The following is a 14,633-nucleotide window of genomic DNA, read 5'->3' on the forward strand; positions in this document are numbered from 1 at the left end:
GTACTCAGCCTAGCAAATGTCAAGATAGGAATTCTGACTAAGTTTCATCAAGATTGCATAAAAAAATGTTAATTCAAGAGTTCTAACAATGTTTTTCTAAGATTCGATTTGGCTACCTAGTTGTTGAACAAGGGTGACCCAGACTAAATTTTGGCACAGATATTGTAAATATAAACATTCTGATAAAGTTAAATCAATATTACGTCATAAATGTGCCTCTAGATGGGTAACAAGGTTTTTATATTTTACCTGGTGGCCTAGTTTTTGGGCGCACGTGACCCAGATTCGTACTCAGCCTAGCAAATGTCAAGATAAGCACTCAAGTTTCATCAAGATTACATAAAAAAGTTCATTCTAGAGTTCTAACAAAGTTTTTCTAAGATTTGACTTGGCTAGTTGTTGAATAAGTGTCGCCCAGACTAAATTTTGGCATAGATATTGTAAATATTAACATTCTGATAAAGTTAAATCAATATTTAGTCATAAATGTGCCTTTAGAGGTGTAACAAGGTTTTTAATATTTGACCTGGTGATCTAGTTTTACGATGCATGTAGCCCAGATTCGAATTCGGCCTAGATATTTTTCAAGATAAACATGCTAACAATGTTCCACTATGATTGAGTTTCAATGTGGCCATTACAATAGAAACAAAGATTGTCCTAGTGACCTAGGTTTTAGACACACCTGACCCAGATGCATACTTTGCACCCTGAATAAGTTCATCAATATTTGATGGAAAATGTTCTCTAAAGTGGTAACGAGCTAAAGGTTGACAACTCACTCTGCACTACCCACAACAACGGATGTTCCCATGTTTGACCTTTGTGACCTCTAAGAATGACTTTGATCTAATGTATGGGGCACAAGACTTGCACACAACACGCTGTCTCCCCATTATTAACATTATAGCAAGATATTTTACAATTGCACGATGAATGATGAGGTAACAATTTGAACACGCTTGGGTGGACAACTGCACACAATGGAACTCGACACGGTTGACAGCTATATGGACTTTTGTACAACTTGGCTTGAAAACAATCCTTACAATACTGTTGAATTCTTCATATTTATCAGTATTAAATTATGTGGTTTACAAACAAATGACTTTGATAATAAGGACAATTGTGGATTTCTGATTTTGGGAAAAAAGAGGAATTTGCCTCTGTCATTTTCCGATGGGTTTGTGTTAAAGTCTTGCACTGGCCAACGCAAAAAATTAACGAACATTTATGTCCCACAAATAATAATGACTTTACACTACCTCTGTTTAAAAAGCAGCAAATTGTAGATGGGTGACACCAGGAAATTAAGCCACTAAATGTGGTATGCTTAAACAGCAGTTGCGGCACACATTCTTAAAACCATATTTTAGCACACTTGGTGTTTAAATGAACATATTTGAAAACCATGTGGAATGAAGTTAGCTGTTTAAAACAGTGAACACTCACATAACACTGACTCCATTGGGTCTTTTGTAGCCGTGCTCTGGGAAAACTGAGCTTAATTAATATATGAGTATAAACAGTAGTCCCAGATTAGCCTGTATAGTCCGCATACGCATTACACTGACTTAATTGTGTCTATTTTGGCCGTGCCCTGGGAAAACTGAGCTTAATATATGAGCGTAAATAGTTGTCCAAGTTTAGCCTGTGCAGTCCGCATACGCCTTACAATGATGTAATTGTGTCTATTTTCGCGTCATTTGATATTTATTGTGTTTTGCAGACGTTATTTGTCATAGGTTTTCATTACTATTTACCTTCCATTATCTTCACTTTTTTGTTTAACAATTAAGACGCTAAAGTTGAAAAAATAATGGAAAACAATGAATACTTAGTAAATTTCAGACATAGACACGTTTATATGGTCAGCACAAACCTGATCCACTTGCCAAAGCTAGTGGTTGCCACGGCATTTGAAGAGGGGGTATCGTATATCCCAGGCCTTCCATCTGAAACATGGAACACAACCTAAACAAGAACTGCAACTTTTCAAGCTTATATACTACAGTACGAAATTTGATCTCAAGAACTAGTACAAGAAACCAATTACTTATTCCTATGACTTGTTTTCGTTAAAGCAACTGACAAAGGGGAACAACTCCATAGATGATGAAGTTAGAGTTATCATTCGTATGCACTGCCATAAACCATCTATCTAAGCATGAAGAATGAGTTCGAACGTTTAAATGACTCTTACTAAAATGAGCATATACAAACGATTTAAAGAGGAATGATAATACTGTAAATAATGCTGATTTTATATTTTTATATAAATTTATATATAATTCTTATATATTATAATTATTTACTTATAGGGTTATAATACTTGGATTCAGCGCTCTAATCTACATAACATCTATTCATGCATGAAGTAGTTAGTTACTGTAACAGGTTTGAACTTTATAAAAAACAAAAACACATCTGAACACAAGATAAATAGATCTTCTAAGTGCATGTGCGTAGTGTTCTCCCAGATAAGCCTGTGCATTTCACATAAATTATATAATCAGGGAAAACACTTACATCCTAAACTGAATTGTTCTTGTGTCTAAACGGACTCATCAGGGATAACACTTTCCGCTTTAATGATATTTTTTGTTTCAAGAAAGTTTCTTCTTCGCAAAAATCAAGTTTAGACGGAAAGTGTCGCCCCTGATTAGCCTGGGCGGACTGCACAGGAGAATCACGGACAACACTTTAGGCACATGCATTAAACACCCTTTTCACAGAGCGCGGCTGATTTATTTAATCAATTAACTAAGTTCAAGGGCACATAACTCTCAGAACAATATCGTGAAATAAAAAAAAATAACGTCTTGCACTTCTACATAGTATAAACAATACATCTATAAAGTTTCATGATTAAACACAAAAAACTGTGAGACAAAATAAGGACACAAGATACACATGTACAATTATGTTAGTATCAAACATGTGCCAAAGTTAAAGGGCACATAACTCTCCAAACATTATTGAGACATGTTCAAAATCATGCCACGCAATTTTTAAAAGCAGTCTGCAAATTCTAATCTGGGATGACACTTTACAAACATTAAGCCCCATTTTCCCATCGCGAGGCTCATATTAGTTTTTACCTATTTATCGAGGTCGATTGCATAAAACCCTAAGTCTTATTTGAAATGCTCTCGAGTCTGTTTCCTGGGACTAGACCCAGAATTTTGTGTCTATGGGGGATATCTAAAGAAGGAGGCTCATGTTAAGTAAACAACTCAGGCAAGGTCCCTCTTTTTTTCGATTCCTGACCATTAGATCTCCAAATCGTAGCAACTATTAAACTGTAAAACAACAATGAAGTGAATAATGTTTTAATTATTTTACCAACAGCTTGAAGAAGGTCAATGTGTTGATTGGAGTCTCATCCCAGACGAAAACGCCTGCCCTGACTGCTTGAAATGTATCACAACAGGGACTAACATTTAACCCTTTTCTGCTTAGATACGCATTGTTGTGAGGGTTTCTCAACCTAGACGAATACTCCTGCCCTGCCCTGCCTAAAATATATCACAACAGAGACTACCATTTATACAAGTTAACACTCATATATGATTTTTTACGCTTTTGGTGTCCCTTGGAAAATTACATTAAATTAAGACCTTTCATAATTTATTAAAGTTTTCAAAGATTACTTCTTAACCCTAAGATAGTGATGAGCAGAATTGAAACCGCATAAAACCTGAACAGCCTGCTAGTTGTAAATAGCGATTTAAAATTTGCTTCTGAGCAGGAATGTGTAACAGAAGTTGTTAACAGGTTATGGTTTGTAAATATCATAAAACGTTATATAAAATTTATAAAAAGATGTTTACCATTGACTACAGACATTAGGCTTTATAGTATGTGAATAATCCACCAATCTTAGTAATATCACTACTTTTATCTACCCATATCATTTTCAGTTGACCTTCTGTACCTTAAATTGCAAAGTTTATTTGATGATCTTTAAAGTATTGAATTATAATCAAAGGAAGTCTTCTTATTTCTCAATTAATGTTGATGAGGGGACATTTGCATCTTAAAGGGACCTTTTCACGTTTTGGTTGATTGACAAAATAAAAAATAAAAATGTTAGATTCGCAAATATTTGTTCTAGATATGATAATTGTGAAAAAAACACACAGTAATACTGAACATTAACCATGCTCTAAAATAATCATGATATGCATCTTTTGACGATTTAAAAACCTGAAAATTATCAAGCGTTGCAACGCGAAACGATAGGGTAATTTGGAGAGTTCTGTTGTTGTTGTTGTTATATTTTGTGACACTACCAGGATTGCTTATATACAGTATAAATTACATCACACATTGTATGAGCACTGATGGCCGAGTAGTCTATAAGATATATTTTAACTCCAGGGGTCAGTGGTTCGAAGCCAGTTGAGGGTTGCTTTTTTTCGTTCTTAAATTGTATTCTTGTTTTTACAACAGCTTTTTAGATCCGATGTTTACATCTGTCAATAAAAAGCATTTAATGACAAGCTTAAATATCTGACAAAATATGTCGAATGGTCCCTGTAAAGTATGCTCATGTTTGAAACTAAACTGAACTTTGAGTTGTTAAAAATGCTAATGAGAACTGCTGTAAACATAGACCAATCGATAAATCTACATTATATTTCAGATGACATTACAGGGCTTGTTAAAGGGACTTGTTCAAAGTGTGGCAACTGACAATTTTCCCCAAAATTCTAATAGATTTAAAAAAGGAAGTATTGATTATATTCATACCAGTGAGATTGCACTCATAACTAAGTAACATGTTTAGCAACATATTGTTTTTGTATGGATAATCATGACTCAAAATGGGTGAAATTATACTGTTTTTTTTAAAAGCATTTCATCAACATTTTGGAAAAAATGTGTATTACTAACATATTAATTTTATTTGTTTTTTGCTGCAAAGTATTAAAGCCTGAGTGTTGTAGGGTTTGTGTATTAGATTTTGCTTCTTAAAGTCACTGGTTTGAATCCTGGGCAATATTTTGTTTTAACCTTTTTCCTTGATTTTATAATTATATAAGCCTATTCAAAATATGATATATTTGTTAAAATGTACATTTAATGAATTTAAATACTCAAATCTGTGAACAAGTCCCTTTAACTACGTGCATGCAATAAAGTTTTACCCTATTTTTAGAAAATGGATTATACCATTATTATCGGCAAAATGTTCTGTGCAATCAAGTTCCACCCTATTTTCAGAAAATGGTGTATACATGAATCCTTGTTATCAGCGAAATGTTAACCTACATACAAGATCTTTTCCTTCGGTTTGTACTTGCCGTGTGTATTTGCAGTGTGTTGTGGGCTTAAACAGCCAAGGTTAAACATTCGCGAGTTTAAAGTTTAGTACATTGATTATAACACTAGCTAAAAACTGTGTGTGTGTCTTTATGCAACATATTCTGGTTTTGATAATATACACGTGTTTTTAACAAGAATAACCAATATATAAACAGTGAATAAACTTAAGTATGAGGACAGTTCACAATAAATATTGAAAATGGCAACTTCTGTAGCTGCAATTCATAAAAGTTCAGATCAGATTAATCCAGACCAGATGTATGTGAAGAAGAAGTCTGAGTATAATGTGAAAATAGCAAGTGACGCACGTCAGACGTGCTACATCTCGGGCATTTGCATCTTGCCTAGTGGTGAGACCATTGTTGCAGATTATAATAATAAGAGAGTTAAGATGTTGGACAAACATTATAATGTGTCAAGTGACGTAGTGTACGTAGAAAGTAATCCGCAGGACATTTGCCAAATCTCACCATGTCAAGTGGCTGTAACTTTTGAGAGAACAGTTCGATTGATCGATGTGAGCGATGGGAAGATGATGAGAGGGAATCTGCTGAGTATAATTATATACGATAAATACAATGAATACATGGATGATTGGCCTGAGTTACCACATGCTACTCTTGGCATTACCTACCATCAAGGTGATTTGTATATCACCTCAGGCACTGCTCTCTACCGCTACCGCCTCACTTGGAGAGATTTGCCACATAAAAAATTACTACATGATAAAAAATTACTATATGAGGATACTGGAGGTGGCATTACAGGTAAAATGTGTTGTAAATATAAACATTGTATATTTCATATTGCTAATGCTGTATATACAGTGGAAACCTAATGGCTCAAACTCGCCAGGACAGACCACAAAAGTTCGAACCATCCGGAATTCGATCAAACCCATTGCTAATATACGTTGTTTACTAAAATGAGTCTGCAACATATTTACATCTCCAGTTGAAGAGTATTCACACTGGAAAAAATCCGTACTACTTTCTTTTTTTGAATTAACAAGAACAAAATATTTACCGGTACTTTATATTTTAATTCAAATACTTTAAATTAATTACACATACAATCAAATATAATATAATAAATGTATATCATATCAGCGCGTATGTATGTAGCACATTTTCAGGCACTTGTAAGAAACACCACTAAACACAAAACATGCATAAGCACTATAAACACATCGCCAAAATATTTAACAACACTATACATGTATTTATTTATTTGCTTGTTTTTTATGACATGTCTGTACTTTATTCATGACTTTTCGTTTAAATACAAAGTTTTATATTCATTTAACTTGACATTGTAAATGCTTTGTGTATCTACGAAAAGGCCAGATTTTATACAAATTACAAATGTTACTGAATCAATAAACAATTGAGTCAATAACATGTATGCAATTATGGTGTGCCTTTAATCAAGCGTTCCTAATCGATTAACGGCTTTGAGCGACATGACGTGAGTTCGAGCCAAACAAACAAAAAAACGTGTGAAAACTTTCTGTCAAAACTATCTATCTATTTATACTGTCAAACTTCCCTTGCGGGTATTATTGACAATTGCGCAGTCAGTGCAAGATAAAAGTGTTAAAAGTGTTAAAAGTGAAAAAGTGAGAAAGATAAAAGTATGTTAGATTTGTCATGCATAGTGAATTGATTTAAAGTTAAAAAACTGAAAAAAACATGTTTCTCGGAGTTCAAGGGGCAGATGGGGAAAGCAGGGACCGCTTAAACCCTTCAAGATAAGGATGTAACATTGTAGTGGCAGGGAGGTTGTTCAACATCACAATAGCACTTGAGAAAAATGAAAACTTATACTAATGTACAGTGATATGGATCTGTCTGAAAGAGTGGGGGTGCATGTGACGAGTAAATCTGGTGGGTCGCTTGATATATGATCGTAGGGGCACGGTCTCTAAACCTTGAACACTTTTGAAAAAGATGATTAATTTAGTGTCATTTCGTCTATCTTGTACGGTCTGCCAACTAAGTTCCTGTTGCATGGAGGTGACACTGTCGTATGGAGAATAGTTATGCTTGACCCAGCGGACTGCTCGACGCTGTACATTTTCAATTATTTTATATTTTGTAATGTTTGAGGACTCCATGCGGACGAAGCATATTCAACCTGTGGTCTAGCTTTTGTCTTGTATGAGAGCCTGCGAATATTGGAATTTCTTGTCTGTATGTTCCTGCGTAGAAAACCAAGAGATTTATTAGCGTTATTTGTGATTCTATTTATATGGGTGTTCCAGGAAAGGTCTTTTGAGATATCCACACCTAAGTATTTTGCATTGTCAACAGTTTCTAATATTTGTCCATGGAGTCTGTAATTAAAAGAGAATTTTGATTTATTTCTGGTTATGTTTAAAACAGCTCAAGCAATCCGATAATTCGACTCTCGCGAATCAAAACCATCCGCTAGAAATTGATATGAATATAGCAATAAAAAATCGTTGCTTCAGGAAGAGTTCGAGCCAACTCGAAATTCAAACAAAGCAACTTGCAGCCATTGGGTTTTGACTGTATTCCGGTGTAACCTAAATTCGACGATGTAACAGATACACGCAGCGATAACGAATAAATGAAAGAAACATTGACTGTTTAATCACACAGTCATCAACTATGAATTTAGTTTTATTACCTTGGATTGATAACAAGTCGATGAACAACCATTTTATCGTAACTTGACAACAAAAACTCACTTCCAGTGTGAATGAAAGGTCAACTTAATTCGACGATTTTGATTGGTGGATGTTCTTTTCATCACAGAGGTCAATAACTGGTGGGCTATACAGCAATTTTCAATAACATGAACAGTAAGAGTCAAAAGTTGATAACTTGAACTAAATTGAACTTATTTACAGGTAGATGTTGAATAGTTATTGATCACTTTTCTGCTTTGAAACATGTGGGACAGAGAAAACTATCACCACGTCTGAGTACTTTCACTCTCGTGCAGAATGTCAAGTGGACCCACTTGTTTCAAGTGTCACATTGTCCCCACTGAACTATCTCTATGTGGTCATAATCTGATTTTTTTAGGGTAGAATTTTCCACATACACAACACTTTTCTTCTTCAGATTCCATGTCCTCATTTGAATCCATGGCAGTGATAGTCTTCCCTTTTTTGTGTTGCTCTTGTGGCTGTTTCCCTTTTGTTTTATTCGTGTTTGGTGGCCTTTAAATGGAGGAATAAATTGTCTCTTCATATATAGATGTGGACCGTGAGAGATTGTGATTTTATAATTGTGTTATTACATCATCATTAGTGATCGCCTTGCCCCCTACAACTGTGCAGAGGGTGTTTCTAGTTTTAGCAATCTTATAAACATTTTCTAAAATGTTTCCACCTCTGTTGCTCTGGAATGTGTTTGCTGCATCAGTGTTAGTGTTTACAACTTTGTTTCAGACTGTTTGGTTTTGCTGTTGTCACTTTCATTTAAAAACTAATAACCAAAAAGCCCTTAATTGCAAATTATGTGCTTGGTATTCTGAATTAATTACTGAATTATGCGCTTCCGTTTTTGTTTTCAAGTGTTGAGCGAGTGACGTCACGTGTTTTTTACTATCTTTTCTATCAATGGCAGACTATGCAGTGTACTACGAACCATTTCAGTAAGAAAACGGGTACATATATGGGCATTATTAGTCAGATATGACGAAATTTAATTATCAGAGCGAATTCGTTGAAAAATACAAGAAATACCTGTCTAATTTCCATTATTTTTGGAAATCATCGGGAGCGTAAAGCTGAAGTAGACCGTGAAAAAAACATAAACGACTTTCACCTTTTAAATATAGCGTGAGTTCAGATGACGCGATAAAATCAAAAGATCGTCGAATTTAGGTGTTGTCGAATTTGGGTTACGGATAATAATTATAAAATATAATCACCACCGTGCATATGTCACACATTTATAAACATTTTTATCTCATTTTTATCTCTTTTTTTAACTTGTTAATGTCTAGAATGCTGATCTGATGATAAAGAAAATTGTTTATGCTTTTCAGTTCACAAATGTGCATTGAGTCTTGATGGTGACTGGATCTATGTCACAAACTTAGCCCAGAACAAGCTCCTGAAAATGGCCACAGATGGAACCCTGATATCAATCTTCAGTGACCCTGAAATGAAAGGGCCAAAAGGTGTACACGTCACACCAACAGGGCAAGTCCTTGTATGTGGTATCATCTCCCATACTGTCATACAAGTGGATCGTGAGGGGAAAACAAAACTGGCAACTATCGCTTTAGAGAAAGATGGAATTAGCTACCCAGTGTCAATCTGCTACAACACCACCGCTAACCAGATCATTGCGGGACTATATGCTAGCAATAAAATACGTGTTATGGAATTGTAATAGCTCATCTATGTGAATTAAAAAAATTGATATAAACATAGCTATAAATGTAATTTCCATTTTTCTTTGAATGGCACATTTAGCAATTAATATCCAGGTAGGGCCAAAACTTTTTTGAAAAGTGAATTGTTTGACTGCTTTAGATTATAGCAAGCATGATTTAAAACAAGCATGTATGAAAATTGTCAACTGATCTTGAATGAAGAATGTGTGTTAAATGTGCACAATGTTAAATGTGCACAGTCAATTTTAAATGATTTTTTAAATTAAATGGTACTAAGTTTAACTATTTTCGGATAAATTGAATCTGTATGTGTCTGTGTTGATCTTTCTTAACGAACGAAACAAAAAGTTTACCCGGGGTACATGTAAACTAAGTAGTACCCGAGCCGACAATGACCCATCGGGCATAAATTACTGATAATTAATAAATCATTTCGTACAAATCAAAAACTTACTGAGAGCGTTATAACTAAATCAAATGAATGTGTTAAAAATAATTCAGTTGTGAATTTATAACAAACATACAGTAATTCATCTAGTTTACTATAAAAATGGCAATAAACCAAATGTCTGTTTAGTTGCTTAAATGTCTTAAAGCATCTCTGGACAAAAATTATTCTGACCAAAAAAACAACAACTTATATCACAAGAAACTAGAGCATTTCAAGAGTCATGAAAAGTTAATAACAAATGGCTACACTTTTATAATAAAAAATTGGCTCAGCTTTGATATGAAAAAATACAATTAATGTAATGTTACCTTTGAATTAAGGTGCAGAACACAAACACATTCATTGATGGTTGTAATATCCCCAAAACAAAAGACTCAGTGACAACACATGCTAAGTCTTAGGGTTAAGAGTTGTTTAATGAAGATAATGCAAATATTTGATACTTTGATGTTGTTCTAGTTGGATTGCTGGATTTGTTTGTAATTCATGTGGTGAATAAAATCTGCTTATATGTTACATGCCATTGATCTTGTTAAATTTACTCCATGTGATATGCCTTTAGTTGTGTGGATTAAAGTTATGTTAAGTGTGCTTCCATGTATTAAATAAATGATGCTTTGTACTTTGACATGTACGATTGTCATGATTCCCTATATTGACAACTGTATGCAAGATTATGATAAGTGATTATATGTGCTTTATTATCATTAAATGACATTTAAAAAATGCAATAGTTAATATTTTCCATTTGATTAACTGTTTTCACAACCGTCAAACACAAACGGGTTGTCTCAAAAACTTTTAGTTCAGTGTAAGTCCTGTGTAGGAAGGTATATAAAAAAGGTGACTTTGACCTTAAATAACAAAGCTCAAAAACCAAACATAATAATAGCATTTTTTTTATTGCATAGCACACCATAATAGTGATTTATTTTCGCCTTATGTTTTACAGCCTGTGCCTTTTCGATTTGGAAATAAAGCACGATAGACCATGAAATTGGGAAAAATTAAACATTATTAGAGCTAATGTGATTATAAATAACATTATACCAATTGTTTATAAGTGTATGTTTAACTGCTTTCTAAAATTTATATAATAAAGTGCTAGGGAATTACATTGCTGTATAAGAAACTCGACAAACGAATTATTGAGTTTATTGCAAAATTTTGGCCAGATTTTAGGGAAAAAATGTTACTTTTGCCAAAAAATCTGAAACATGGAACACAAACTAAACTAAAACTGCTTTTTGTATAGCATATATACTACAGTATGCAATTTGGTATCAAGAATTAAAGTACAAGCAACCATTTGCTTATAAACATTACATGTTTTAGTTAAAGCAACTGACAAAGGGAAACAACTCCATAGACGATGAAGTTAGAGTAATTATTCGTATGCATTGCCATAAACCATCTATCTCCATATGAAGCATGAATTTGAACATGGAAATGGCTCTTACTAAAATTAGCAAATAAAAAAATATCTCGAGGAAAGAGGAATGATAATACTGTAAATAATGCTAATAAGGGTTATAGTTCTTGGATTCTACGCACCAATCTACAGTACAACTATCTGTCCATCAAGTGGATACCCAAACAGATTGGAACGTTATAAAAACAAAAACAACTCAGCAACAAGATAATTAGATCTTCTAGTTGTTATACTGCTTATATCAGCACTGAAAACGGTGAAATTTTCAAATAAGCCGCGCTCTGAGAAAATATGGTTTAATGCAGTCTGCAAAGGCTGGGATGACACTTTACACACATTAACTCCTTTTTCCCAGAGCGAGGCTAATATTAAGGCAACAACTCAGGCAAGGGCCCTCGTCACTAAATTCGTGAGCATTTGAATTCCAAATCATAGTTATTGACTGTCAAACAACAATGACGTGATTATTGTTTTAAAATCTTTACCAGCGGCTGAAAGAAGGTGAATGTGTTGATTAGTTGCTCTTCCTAGACGAAAACGCCAGCCCTTCCCTGCTTGAAATATATCACAAGAGGGACTACCTTTTAGCACTTTACTGCTTAGATACGTATTTTCGTGTGCGGTTCTCATCCTACACGAATACTCCTGCCCTGCCCTGCCTAAAATGTTTCAGAACAGGACTACCATTTAACCCTTTACTTCTTAGATTCGTATTTCGGGTGTGTTTATCATCCAAGACGAATACCCCTGCCATGCACTGCCTAAATGTATCGGAATAGAGACTACCATTTACTGCTTAGATACGTATTTTTGTGTGTGTTTTTCATCCTAGACGAATACTCCTCCCCTGCCCTGCCAGAAATGTACCATTTAACCCTTTACATCTTAGATTCGTATTTCGTGTGTGTTTCTCATCCTGCGCCTGCCCTGAAAAAATGTATCACAACAGGGACTACCAGTTAACCCTTTACTGCTTAGATACGCATTTGTGTGAGGGTTTCTCAATCAAGAAGAATACGCGTGTCTTGCCCTGCCTGAAATGTCTCGGATTGCCATTTATACAAGTTAAAATTCAAGTTAAAATACTAACTTTGATTGGAAAATTAGATTAAATGAAGAACTTTCCTATTTATTTTAGTTTAAAGGATTCCTTTCCAACCCTAAGATAATGATGAGCAGCAAACAGCATCACACCTGAACAGCCTGCTTGTTGTAAATAGCCATAAAAAATTTGCTTCTGAGAAGGAAAGGTTTACAGAAGTTGTAAACAGGTTAAGGTGTGTAAACATCATACAACGTTATAAAAAAAAAATATGTTTACCATTGACTACAGACATAAGGTTTTATAGAATGTGAATAATCCACCTATCTTAGTAAAGTTACTACGATACGTTAACCCTTTCCCCATAAGAAGCAAAGTGAAAATGGATTTTGCAACCAGCATCAAACCAGATGATCTTCAAAGTAGAATTATAATTAAATGCAGACTTCTACTTTCTCAATTTATGTTGATTTTTTCCTTGAATGGCACCTTTAGTTATAGCAGATGAGTTTTCAGTTTTATTTAGTGAGTCAGAGATAAAAACTCTTGCTAAAATCTTGAGGGGAAATTTGCATATTAAAGGGAACTTTAACGTTTTGATAAATTTACAAATAAAAAACTAATGTCGCAAATTTTCGTTGTAATTATGATATTTGTGAGGACACAGTAATATTGAACATTTACCATGCTCTAAAATATCCATTAAATGCATCTTTTGACGATTTAATGACCTGAAAATTATCAAGCGTTGCAACGCTTTGAGTAATTTGGAGAGTTCTGTTATTGTTATATTTAGTGGCACAACTAGAATTGCTTATATAAATTATAAAATAACACACTCATAGTATGAGCACGAATGGTCGAGTGGTCTATACGATAGACTTTTACTCCAGGAGTCAGAGGTTCAAGCCCAGTTGAAGGTTACATTTTTCTTTCGTTAATTTTATTCTTGTTTTTTACAAGAGGTTTTTAGATCCGATGTTTACATTTATCAACATAAAGCATGTAATGATAAACTTAGATATCTGCCAAACTCTGTAAAAAAGGTCCCTTAAACGTAAGCTTATGTCTGCACATTTTTCTATTTAGTTCTGCACTTAACTGAACTTTGAGTTGTTAAAAATGATAATGAGAACTATTATAAACATAGACCAATCTATAAATCTACATAACAACATTTGTAACTTCAGATGACAGAAGCGGGCGTGTTCTAGGGACTCGTTTACAGTGTGGCAAATGACAACTTTACCCAAAATTGTAATATTTAAAAAAATATGTATTACTTATATTCATACCAGCGAGATTGCATTAATAACTGAGTAAAATGTTTAGCAAAATATGTTTATGGATAATCATGTCTCAAAATTGCTAAAATTATACAGCTTTTAAAAACATCTCATCAATAATTTGGAAAATTATTTTTAACTGCAAAGTATTAAAGCCTGAGTGTTGTAGTGTTTGTGCATTAGATTTTTCCTCCAAATGTCACTGGTTTAAATCCTAGGCAATGTTTTTTTCAACCTTTTTCTTTGACTTGATATTATTTTTGTCTATTCAAAATATTAGACATTTGTTAAAATTTACATTTAATGATTTTAAATACCCAAATCTGTGAACAAATCCATTTAACTGAATGCATGCAATAAAATTTTAGTCTATATAAAGAGACATGGATTATACCATTTTTATCAACAAAATGGAACGTGCTATCAAGTTTCACCCTATTTTCAGAAAATGGTTTATATCCATTCTATTAGCCAAAACGTTATGTGCAATCAAGCGTTATCCTTAATATCAACGAAATGTTAACCTACAAACAAGATCTTTTCAATCTTCGCTTTGTACTTGCCGTGTGTATTTGAAGAGTGCGGTGGGCTTAAACAGCCAATATAAAACATTTGCAAGTTTAAATTTTAGAACATTGATTATTACACTAACTTAAAACTGTGTGTGTGTCTTTATGCAACATATTCTGGTTTTGATAATATACAATTGTATTA

The 14,633-nt window shown here is 33.8% G+C and overlaps 2 protein-coding genes and 1 long non-coding RNA gene across 7 annotated transcripts in view; 2 read left to right on the forward strand and 1 right to left on the reverse strand.

The window, feature by feature from the left end:
- Nucleotides 1–14,633, forward strand: part of LOC127848500 (uncharacterized) — a 458,919-nt gene that overhangs the window by 395,027 nt on the left and 49,259 nt on the right. The gene's annotated exons all lie outside the window — the stretch shown is intronic.
- Nucleotides 1–14,633, reverse strand: part of LOC127848498 (dynein axonemal heavy chain 7-like) — a 281,861-nt gene that overhangs the window by 69,658 nt on the left and 197,570 nt on the right. The window lies entirely within an intron of this gene.
- On the forward strand, nt 6,057–10,787 carry LOC127848503 (uncharacterized). The gene is made up of 2 exons (XR_008034548.1): nt 6,057–6,098; nt 9,355–10,787. It is a non-coding gene; the product is annotated as an uncharacterized LOC127848503 (long non-coding RNA).

This window comes from Dreissena polymorpha, chromosome 10, assembly GCF_020536995.1.
Source record: "Dreissena polymorpha isolate Duluth1 chromosome 10, UMN_Dpol_1.0, whole genome shotgun sequence".
Lineage (NCBI taxonomy): Eukaryota > Metazoa > Mollusca > Bivalvia > Myida > Dreissenidae > Dreissena > Dreissena polymorpha.